This window comes from Mandrillus leucophaeus, unplaced genomic scaffold (genome assembly GCF_000951045.1).
Source record: "Mandrillus leucophaeus isolate KB7577 unplaced genomic scaffold, Mleu.le_1.0 Scaffold1006, whole genome shotgun sequence".
Taxonomy (NCBI): Eukaryota; Metazoa; Chordata; class Mammalia; order Primates; family Cercopithecidae; genus Mandrillus; species Mandrillus leucophaeus.
The window spans coordinates 109,765-120,717 of NW_012098166.1; the positions used below are offsets into that span (position 1 = coordinate 109,765).

Genomic DNA, 10,953 nt, shown 5'->3' on the forward strand with positions numbered 1-10,953 from the left:
TAGTCCATCTGTCATGCTTAACACATAGTAGCCTCGGTATACTACTAGGTATAGTATAGTATATATATAGTATATAGTATACTATAGGTATACTACTATACCTAGGTATACTACTATACTAGGTATACTACTAGGTATACTACTAGGTATAATAGGACCTCGGTATACAGTGACGATTTTTACTGGCATATGGATAAGATAATAAGGAATTACACGATGACAGCCAACTGAGAGTAACAGGCAATAAGTGCTATAGTGTTGAAAAGTGGAACACAACTGTTGGCTGGAATAGCCAAAGAAGTCTTCTGGAAGAATCTAAAATAAACTTAATGTTGGTAAAAGGGAGAAGCACCGGGACAGGCAGACAAATGGGCATAGCATAAGACTTAAGAAAAAAGAACAAATCACCTTGAGATGGGATCATCCTTTCAAATACCGTCCTTTGCATTACTTACATTATAAGTACATTTTGTAATTTACTAATACACTGTCATTCTCAAGTTTTTAATCTATGTTATCTTTGTCTCCCCTACAAATCCATTTTTTTAAAATAAAAGAAGACAGAACCCTCATCTTTTATTTCTTCTGTGGTCCTCCACAGCATTTAGTATTCTACTCTATATACAATGAGCACTTAATCAATGCATATTGCATGAATAAGTCCTCACTTCTGGGAGTGTGACCTCTGTCTTACTTTCAGCACTTATTCTTCTCATAGTGAGGGTGACTGTAGAATACCTAGAGACTATCAGGTGAAAAAACTACAAGAAAATTGTGGGAGGGATAATTTGGAATCAGTCCACAGGTGGAAATAATAAAACGTTCTGAAGTTAATGGGTAATCCCTCAGAAATGTTTTTGATAAGACACCTTTTCAAAGCAAAAGAGAGAGCCCTCTTTTCTCATAGATGGTGGAAAAGTACATCAATCAAGCTATTCTAGACACTAAAGGGGCCTCTGGCCAGGATTCGTGTCTTCTTTCCCAGCATGGAGTCAGATGGATAAACCTTACTTAAACTATGAGAAAGAACAACTTAGTAAGGAATTGGGAATGTCATTTATTATTTAGGAAATATCTGTTACAAAAACCCAAATTACATATTGTGTTAGTCTGATCTCATGCTGCTGTAAGGACATGGCTGAGACTGACTGGGTAATTTATAAAGGAAAGAGGTTTAACTGACTCACCTTTCTGCAGGGTTGGGGAGGCCTCAGGAAACTTATTATCATGGCAAACAGGGAAGCAAACACATCCTTCTTCACATGGCAGTAGGAAGGAGAAGAATGAGTGTCTAGCGAGGGGGGAAGCTCCCATAAAACCATCAGATCTCGTAAGAACTAACTCACTATCATGAAAACAGAATCGGTGAAACTGCCCCAATGATTCAATTATCTCCACCTGGTTTCTCCCATGACGTGCGGGGATTACACAAACTACAATTCAAGATAAATTTGGGTAGGGACACAGCCAAGCCATATCACATATATAACTTAAATTGGATCAATATTTAATGGATACCTAGTTGCCAGCTACCTTGTTGGTTCTTGAAGAGACAATGATGAGTAAGAATAGTTTCTATCCTTAAAGATCTTACACCAAAGAGAGAAGGAAACACACAAGTATGCATACCAGGATATAAAGTCAGGCTATGCCAAACGCAAACATAGATAAACAGAGTACTATAAAAGTAGTGGATAGCGGAAATTAATTTTGAGTTGGAGTCAAGGAAGGTACCCCAGAAGACGTAATACTGGAGATAATCCATGAAGTACCAGTGGAATTTAAACATACTTGAGGCTAGGGAATTTTAAATACCTGGGAAGTGGAATGTTTCTGGAACGGAACACAGGCTGACAGAATTGCAATTTAGGGTGGATGGGAGATTGGTAGAGTCAACTGTTAGCTATATAATTCTGAATAAGATTTGGGAGGTCAAGTATCAGGAGGGTTGATTGTTCTAAGGCACCAGACTCAAGCTTAAGATTTGGGAGGTCATGAGAAGTACAGAGGAGGTTAGATATGAGAATCACTATAAGGCCATATATGGCAAAAGTTGACAACCAGTTGAATGCTACAGGTGGAAGCAATGAAAGAATCAATGATGAATGAGCTTTTAGCTGAGGAAAAGCAGTAAAATAGTGATGTCTACACCTGTAATAAGAAATCAGACACAAGAAAAAATTTAGACATAGGGTCGACATATTGAAGGTGAAATGTGAGTTAAATGTGGCTATAGAGACTGCATTGGGAAATACGGGTTGTGAATATATGTGATACTGGAAAGGAAAAAGGCTTATTAGACTAGTACAAAGAAAGTTAGGATGGGTGAAAATTAGGTTACATTTTACATGGAAGGAAAGGAAATTGATAGAATTTGACACAAAGAGCCTTAACTACAAGCTATACCTCAATGACTTCCAAATCTACGTCTTTAAACAGACCCTTTTCTTAGAATCATAGGCTGTATATTTATGTAAATTATCATCATCATTACTTGGTTATAGGGTAAGAATTTCAAACTTACATTTTCAAAACAGATACTTGATTGACATTAGATTACTGTGAGTGTATAAAAATGCAACTGATTTCCGTGTGCTGACTTCTTATCCTGCTACTTTACTGAATTTATTAGTTCTAGCAATTTTTAGTGGTGCCTTTAGGGTTTTCTACTTATCAGATCATATCACCAGTGAACAGAAATAATTTTACTCTTTCTTTCCAATTTGGATGACTTTTTCTTCCCTGCTTAATAGTCTGGCTAGAACTTTCAGTACTATGTTGAACAGAAGTGGCACAATCTTGGCTCACTGCAACCTCTGCCTCCTGGCTTAAAGCAATTCTCCTGCCTCAGCCTCCCAAGTAGCTGGGACTACAGGTGCATGCCACCACGCTCAGCTAATTTTTGTATTTTCAGTAGAGATGGATTTTCACCATGTTGACCAGGGTGGTCTCGATCTCTTGACCTCATGATCCACCCACCTCAGCCTCCCAAAGTGCTGGGATTACAGGCGTGAGCCACAGCACCCAGACAAATCTTTTTTTTTTCCCCATTGAGACTTAGCTTCTCAGGAATGGGTGACTAAACTAGTCAGATAATAACGAAGCTGTTTGGGACATAAGGATGATGTTATGGTAAGGTGTCTGAGAATACTGAGGAGTTGTTTAGGTTGGTCAGGAAGGTGAGAGAAGATAGGAAGCTACAAAGGTCTGGAGGTTTGAAGGGGCACATGCAGGGTGCGAGTGAAAATGAAATGCAGGTGGAAGATACTGGTCGTAAACCAAAGATAAATTCCTAAGCCCCCCAACCAACTGAATGGACCCCTCTTTTTGCAAAAGCTTCCCCAAGGAAGCCTGAAAAATTAGTTCAGGCCATGATAGGAATTAGGGGTCAAATATACAGCATTATAGCCTCTTCCTTTTGGAGTTTAGACACAACTGACCAGCATTAACGTTAAAACAGATATCTTAAAATGAACAAAACAGACTCTTTGTAGCAATAAGACACTAAGTTCCAACCTGACGCTGGTTTAGGATCACGTGACAGATGGTAGGCCCTGAAGAAAATAAAAGTATTTTACCCCAAAACATATTTCTTTGACATATTCTGAAATGACCCTGCAAATTATCTCTTGTGGGGGAAATTTGCATTCTGTAAGAATCTCCTTCCTTTACCAGTCTTTCCCAGAGAGACACATTTAAGTCTGATAAGAGACATTCACTATCTCTTCTCTCTGAAACTTGCTACCTGGAGGCTTCATCTACATGACAAGAACCCTGGCTTCCACAACCGCCTTGTCTAAACACAAGCATTTTTCTATACTGAATTCAATTCTTCAAGCAGAGCTTAACTCTTTCAACCAATTGCCAATCAGGAAATCTTCTAATCCATCTATGACCTGGAAGCTCCCTGTCCACCCCTATCCCCCCACCTACTTTTAGATATCCAACTTTCCTGGGCCAAACCAATATATACCTTAAATATATTAATTTATGTGTTTGTCTGTAACTTCTGTCTCCCTAAAATGTATAAAACCAAGCTGTAACCCAACCACCTTGGGCACATGTGCTCAGGACCTCCTAAGAGTGTGTCACTGACCTTGCCAAGTGAACCCTAACCTTGGCAAAATAAACCTCTAAATTGATTGAGACATGTCTCAGATACATTTTGGGTTATATGACTAAATTTTTTAATTTATCTGCTTTATGTCCAAAGATCTGAAAAGATCTTAGTGATGGCTTGGCCTGAGCTCCTCATTCTGTCACTGAAAAAGTTACAGCCTGAAGAGGTGACCTGACTCTCCAGCATCCCACAGTTAAAATGAGGGCCACCTGAATACAGCCCAAGTCCCCAGTCACAGATGAAAAGCAAGTCTTCCACTGGGCTCTTCTCTCACCCAACTTTCTTCAAAATGAGTCCCAGCTACTGTCACTCCTGCTCCTCCAGTTTTGTTTGTTTGTTTGTTTGTTTTAAACCAACCTCAAAATTCTCAGTGACAAGAGAAGAAAAATGTCTAAACTAGAGCCCTGCACTGTTTGCTCTGCAGTTCAGTAAGTTTTGGCTTCAGATCATTTGGAAGTTTGTTTCTGAGACAAAATACAATGTAACTGCCTCCAGGCTCTTAGCTTGCCAGCAGGAGGACAGTCTCTAGCTGACAGGACCCTGTATCCCCTGCTGTTTGGATTGCTAACCAGGTTGTCTGACAGCAGGGTACCTTCCAGTTTCATCAGGGACAGTGGGCTCTAGATCAACATTCATCATTCACCAGGCTTTCCACTCAGACTGGGAAAAATCTCATGGCCATGTTGGCTGTTGGTTCAACTGGGACCAGGAGAGAGGCAGAGATGACTCATCTGGGCGAAGGCTGCACAGGAGTCCTCTGGATTCAGTGTGGTTTCTGGAAAGAGGTCTGTATGGTGAGCTGGGAGATCTGCATTCTAGTCCTCCTCCATTGTCTACTCAGCACATGTGAATAAAGTCACGTCACCTCGCTAAGCCTTGGTTTAGTCATCTACAGAGTAAAGGGTCAGAAGAAATAATTTTGTAGGGTTTACTCCTGTTCAAAAATCTGGAATCTCATGGAAAAAGACTGGCATTTTTTATGTGAGGACCTGTGTGATGAAACATGAGTGAAATGCAGTGTCCTAGGAAATTCCTGTTAACTGCTGGTTATCAATCATACTGATCATCATTATGCAAAGTGTGTTCAGAATGAACTCATGCTAGCCAATGCCAGAATTCCAGCTTCTGCAGAGGATCCAAGCACCATGCCCAGGAATAGGTTGGGTCTCTTCATGTAAAGCAGAGAGAGGCAGGGAGGCCTGAGGCAGGATAGTCAGTAAGCAAGCTAGATAGACCTTGATTCTGGGGAAGAAGCATCTGCTGATTGCTCTGGATTTTACTGGTGATGAATTGCTTTGGGTCCACAGATGTTAATTGTAGCCAGAAAAAGACCAGAAAGCTGCAATAGCATGATATATTAGGAAAAACACATGATTGGGAATGGAGCAGAACTGGAGTCAAATCCTGTTCTGGAACTAACTATTCATCCTTTCTGAATCTAAAGTCTGTCATTATAACTCAGGGATAATTATATTTTTGCATGGGTTTTATGAGGATTAGAGACAAAGTACGCAAAACGTTTCTCACATGGTAAACATTTGCTAAATGTTATGCAATTTTATCAACGAGGTGTGGAAAAGGGAAAAAAATTTAAGCCCAAAGAGTAGCACAGGTACAATGTGATTTTGCCAGACTCAGACCTTCTAAGGTTACGTCTAGATCCGTGTGTGGTTTTGTAATGAGGTCCTTGACACAGCCATATGAGAGGGGTAATTTCTCAGGAAGCCTGGGTGGCAGCCATAGGAAGATGCACAGTTATGTCTCTGAGCTTCCATTTGGGACTAAAGAAAATTCGGACTCCAAAATTTCCACAGAAGAGCCCTAAGGATGGCAATTGAGTAAGAAATGGGATCTAAGAAATTGCCATTAAGTGTGCACATAAATTTATGAATTACTAGAAAGTATTAATTGTCCATATGAAGGAATAGAAGACACAGATTGAATAAGGGTGGGGAGGCAAGGCCTTCTCCTCACTGTGAACCACAAATAAAATTCTAAGACCCCCCAACCATCTGAAAGAGCTTCTGCCTAAACCAAGGCTCTTTTAAAATTTAACCTGAAAGACTGTTTCAGGTCATCATGGGAAGTGGGGTTGGATATGATGCCTCATTATACCTCTCCAGGATTAACATCAACACAGACTTTAAGTCTGATAGAAACATTTTACAACCTCTTCTCCCTGAAGCCCTACTACCTGAAGGCTTCCTCTGCAAAGAAGAACTTGAGTCTCCACAATCCTTTATCTTACCCCAGAATTTCCTTCATTTTTGTTTTTGTTTTTTTGAGGAGTTTCGCTCTTGTCCCCCAGGCTGGAATGCAATGGCATGATCTCCGCTCAGGGCAACCTCCACCTCCTGGGTTCAAGCAATTCTCCTGCCTCAGCCTCCCAAGAGGCTAGGATTACAGGTGCCCACCACCATGCCTGGCTAATTTTTATATGTTTAGTAGAGATGGGGTTTCGCCACACTGGCTAGGGTAGTCTCAAACTTTAATCATGAAAAAGAAATGCTATAGGCCAAATTCTAATAAGGGTAAATGCATGCATATCTATAAAGCTTGATTTTTGGCTTCAGTCTCCCTCTACCCCATATATATGCACACACACAATATACACACACACACAATACACACACCCTCATTAGAAACAGGACTAAAAACTAGAAGGCAATGAAGTTGCCATTGGTTCTCCACTTATATATCATTTATTTAATAAGCATAAATATAGAAGAAATAAACGTAACTTCAAGCAAAGATGGGCTGAGAATAGATAGAAGCAAGCCTCCCTAAGTACAGTTAACTGCAGTGACAAAAAGAATTATGTTAAATGTAATACCTAGATTAAATTAATTAAATATTTACTAAGTGTTTTTATGGAGATTCAGAGTTAAAAGTTAGTGTTCTTAATCTCAATGAGCTCTAGTCCAATATGCAGCTTAACCACTGTATTCATCGTGGTTTTATGCCAATAACCTACTGCGGAGAATTGAAGGAGCAAAGGATGTGGTTAGATTATTCTATCTGCTTAATAGATAAGTGTCCTTGAGCCAGTGAGACGAAGCTTCAAACCTTGGTGTCTTTATCTATAATAGAAAGGTAATAATACCTACTCACTAGATTGTAGTGAGGATCAAATGAGTTAAGGTAAGTAAAAGAGCTCTATAAACTTTAAGAAGCCCATACAAACGCTAATTGTTGCTATTTTCTTCCCCCTTAAGGGTACACTTGGCTCTCCTGATGAAGCTTTTAAGAGAAAGGCAAAGTTGACCCTGGGCCTTCAAAAAACTGTTCTTTCAGGTACAAACTACAAATCATGATTTTGAACTTCAAAAGAAAAGAAGGGATAACTTTCAAAAATACCCAGTTTTGAAACACTCTGTCTATTCTCCTTCATTCATTCATCTCCCATTGTCATTCCATGCCATTTCCCAAACTTTAGTCCCTTCTTAACTCTTCCTGGTGATAATTTTCTTTCTGCTTTCATTTTCCTTCCCTCTCAAGGCAAAATCTCAGAGAGGAGAATTGGCTGCTAGGGATCCTCTGCAGAGACCTTGAAGAACATGGCGATTATGAAACTTCAGCAAGAAAAGATTTAAGCTGATCTTTAAAAAAATACTGTCAGGAATTTTGTAGAAGTGACTTTAATATAATAACCGCTTCTTTGACTTATGTTTTGTCTGGCGGTGAAACGAAAAATATTTATGAAAGCATGCCTTTGTCCTAAAATTGGGGACACAAATTTAAATGACTGAAGACACTTGAGGAGTGGAGGCAAGGATGGTGAAACCAGGCCCTGTACCAAGCAGGAGAGCATGAACCTGCTAAAGAGAGCTACTGCTTCTCATTTCCAGTCAACTTATCTGAAATGGAATTGAGACCCCATTTCAGCCACAGGATTGATCTGGATTTTTTGTAAAATTTCCTCATTTTTACATATTGCCAATTAATTAATTAGTTAAGAAGAAATGTAAATGTTCAACCATGCTGTGTACTCAGGAAATACCTTTATAAGACATCATGGACCTACATTTTGGGCCAAAGGAGCTAGAGAAAAAGGATAGAAATTCATCAGATCCAGCATCACTACTGAATATTTAAATAATCCAGGCCGGGCACGGTGGCTCACCCCTGTAAGGCCAGCACTTTGGGAGGCCACGGGGGGCAGATCATGAGGTCAGGAGATGGAGACCATCCTGGCTAACATGGTGAAACCCTGTCTCTACTAAAAATACAAAAAATTAGTCGGGAGTGGTGACGAGCGCCTGTAGTCCCAGCTACTAGTGAGGCTGAGGCAGGAGAATGGTGTGAACCCGGGAGGCAGAGCATGCAATGAGCCGAGATCACGCCACTGCACTCCAGCCTGGGCAACAGAGCAAGACACCATCTCAAAAAAAAGATAAAATTTAAAAATAAATAAATAAATAATCCAGAGTTTATATCCTACTAAAGATAGACAAACAGGAACAACTTTGGATTCCCAGGGTTACATGAGCATTCATGATGATTTATTTGTTCATCACCATTTGAACAGACCACTGGGCAAAATGTAGAGATGGCTGAGACAATACTTATGTTTTGATCCCATGGAGCATATAATCTAAACTGAAGGGCAAGCAAGGTATATACAAATGAAAGTAAATTACAGGAATTAAAATGATGTAAGTTCCTATAATGTAGTGGTTAGTAGCATTGGCCATGGAGTCAAATGGGCATAGTATCAGATCTTGACAAATTACCTTTCCTTAGTCTCCTGAGCTGTAGATAGCAATGGAACCTATGTCACAGGAATGCTGTAAGCACTAATGAGAAAATACATATAAGGTTCTTAGTACAGTTTCTGACAACAATTTGATAATATTTTCATAAGATACAATAATAATGGTGGTAATGACAACAACAATAATAATAATAGAAGTAAGGTAACTCAAATGTCACAAGGCTGGAAATGATAGGATTATGTGAGGGATGCAGGCAGCATGTGTTAGACCCTTGCTACTTAAGGTAGGACCATGGCCATGCAGCATTGGAATCTTCTGGGCAGCTGTTAGAAAAGCAGGAGCTCAGGCCTCAGCCCAGAGGGACTGCATCAGAATCCACATTTTATTTAGCATTTTCCACAGGTAGACAGCATACACATTGAAGTTCAAAAAGCATTGTGCTAGATAACATCAGAGGAGGCATGAACAAAGGTCTCCAGAATGAGACAGGATTAGACCAAATCATAAGTTTTCAAACATTTTGGTCTAAAGACCACTCTACAATTTTAAAAATGATTGAGGACTTAGAGTCATTTGTTTATGTGTTTTATCTGCCTGATGTTTAACAATATAAGACATCTGGATGATCATATCTGCTTCAGCATTCAATCTGTTGTGTTATGTTCTTTTGGTTGACATATATGAAGAAAATGAGGATGTACACAAATATATAGCTTGCAAAGGTAGTGGGATTTTAATACCCTTTTCATATAATTGTGAATATTCTCTCTCATTGTTCCACAAAAATTCTATCAGTGATAGATAAACTCACAGAATCTCAAGTTTAATGAGTCAACATTTTGAAGACTTGTAAAACTCTGTGAACCAATATTTTCCAAATGACAAATGCATGCTTTTACAAAATGTGGAACGTGAGTCAAAGACCCACTCAAAGTAGACTACTACATTTCAGTCTGTATAAACTAATGGATTTTCATATACCAGGACAAAATATTCGGTGCATATATTTTTTCTTGAGACCACCATAGTACTTTGTTATGCAGCAGAAGTGCTTTGGTGCACTTCCTATTTCCTCACATGAAATATTAAAAAGAAATGTACTTAAGGGTCAACATTCATTGAATTAATAATTTTTACTGTTTCATCCAGAACATTCTTAAGTGGAATGCATGGTGGTGAGAAATGCAATGACTATTGGCATGGTTTGGGACCACTACTTTGATTCATGGTAGGTAGCAGTTTCACTCCTACTGTTTTTGCACTTTCAGGGCAAATTTTAGCACAGTGGATAAAGTAAGTAAGATCTTAATATTATTATAATTTTTTTAATCTCTCAAAGGTCCTTAAAAGGATTTGGGGTACTCTAAAAGTCTTTAGGTCATACTTTGAGAACCACAGAAATAGAACACTGGAAGATAGAGGCTCCATAAAAAGCTAGGAGAAAGGAAGAGGCCCACAGGACTAACGGAGTTAGGCTAGTGAAAATAGAAGTAAGAGGAAGCAAAGCGTGTTCAACCAATCTGCGTGGAGCTGAGCTTATGCAATTCAAAAACTGCTGCTTGAGCTACTCTGTTCTGCTCCTAAGAACAGGGGCATGGACAGAGAGAACACCGTCCTTTTAGTTTGTTTATTAAACACATCTCGGTGAAGTAGTTTCAACTTCAGCTAGTCTACATTTTGCTAAGTGAACTTGAAAATCTTGGCAGTTGATTCAAGTTCAAAAATCAAAGAGAAGACACATGAATAAATTACTTTTGCCATTATGTCTAACTAAAGAATTTGTACTCTCCCTTAAAAAAAAAAATAGAGACGATCATTTATTTTTCAAAGAAATTGCCACTTCAGTTTTACAATTCATATAAATACTATTTTTTCTGCCTGAGTTTTGTCCTCCCTCCTGAAGACCCAAGTGGTTAGGGATCCTATTACTTATTTGTATGTTACCTACTTCAGAGAAAATACTCATAGCTTGGGAAATCCAATGGATTAGATTTGAGATGATGAGTGACCTTGACTTCTAAATGTGTAACATTTATTTTCATGTATGGAGAAGTTTTACCTTGTCAATCATAGGGAACACAAGTGCAGGAGGCTAGAACACAAATCTCAGTGTCTTGG

General features: G+C 39.1%; 1 long non-coding RNA gene across 1 annotated transcript; it reads left to right on the forward strand.

Moving 5' to 3' along the window:
* Positions 1–7,333: 7,333 nt before the first annotated feature.
* Positions 7,334–8,096, forward strand: LOC105534990. Its single transcript, XR_001005369.1, has 2 exons — positions 7,334–7,414; positions 7,619–8,096. It is a non-coding gene; the product is annotated as an uncharacterized LOC105534990 (long non-coding RNA).
* Positions 8,097–10,953: the final 2,857 nt, after the last annotated feature.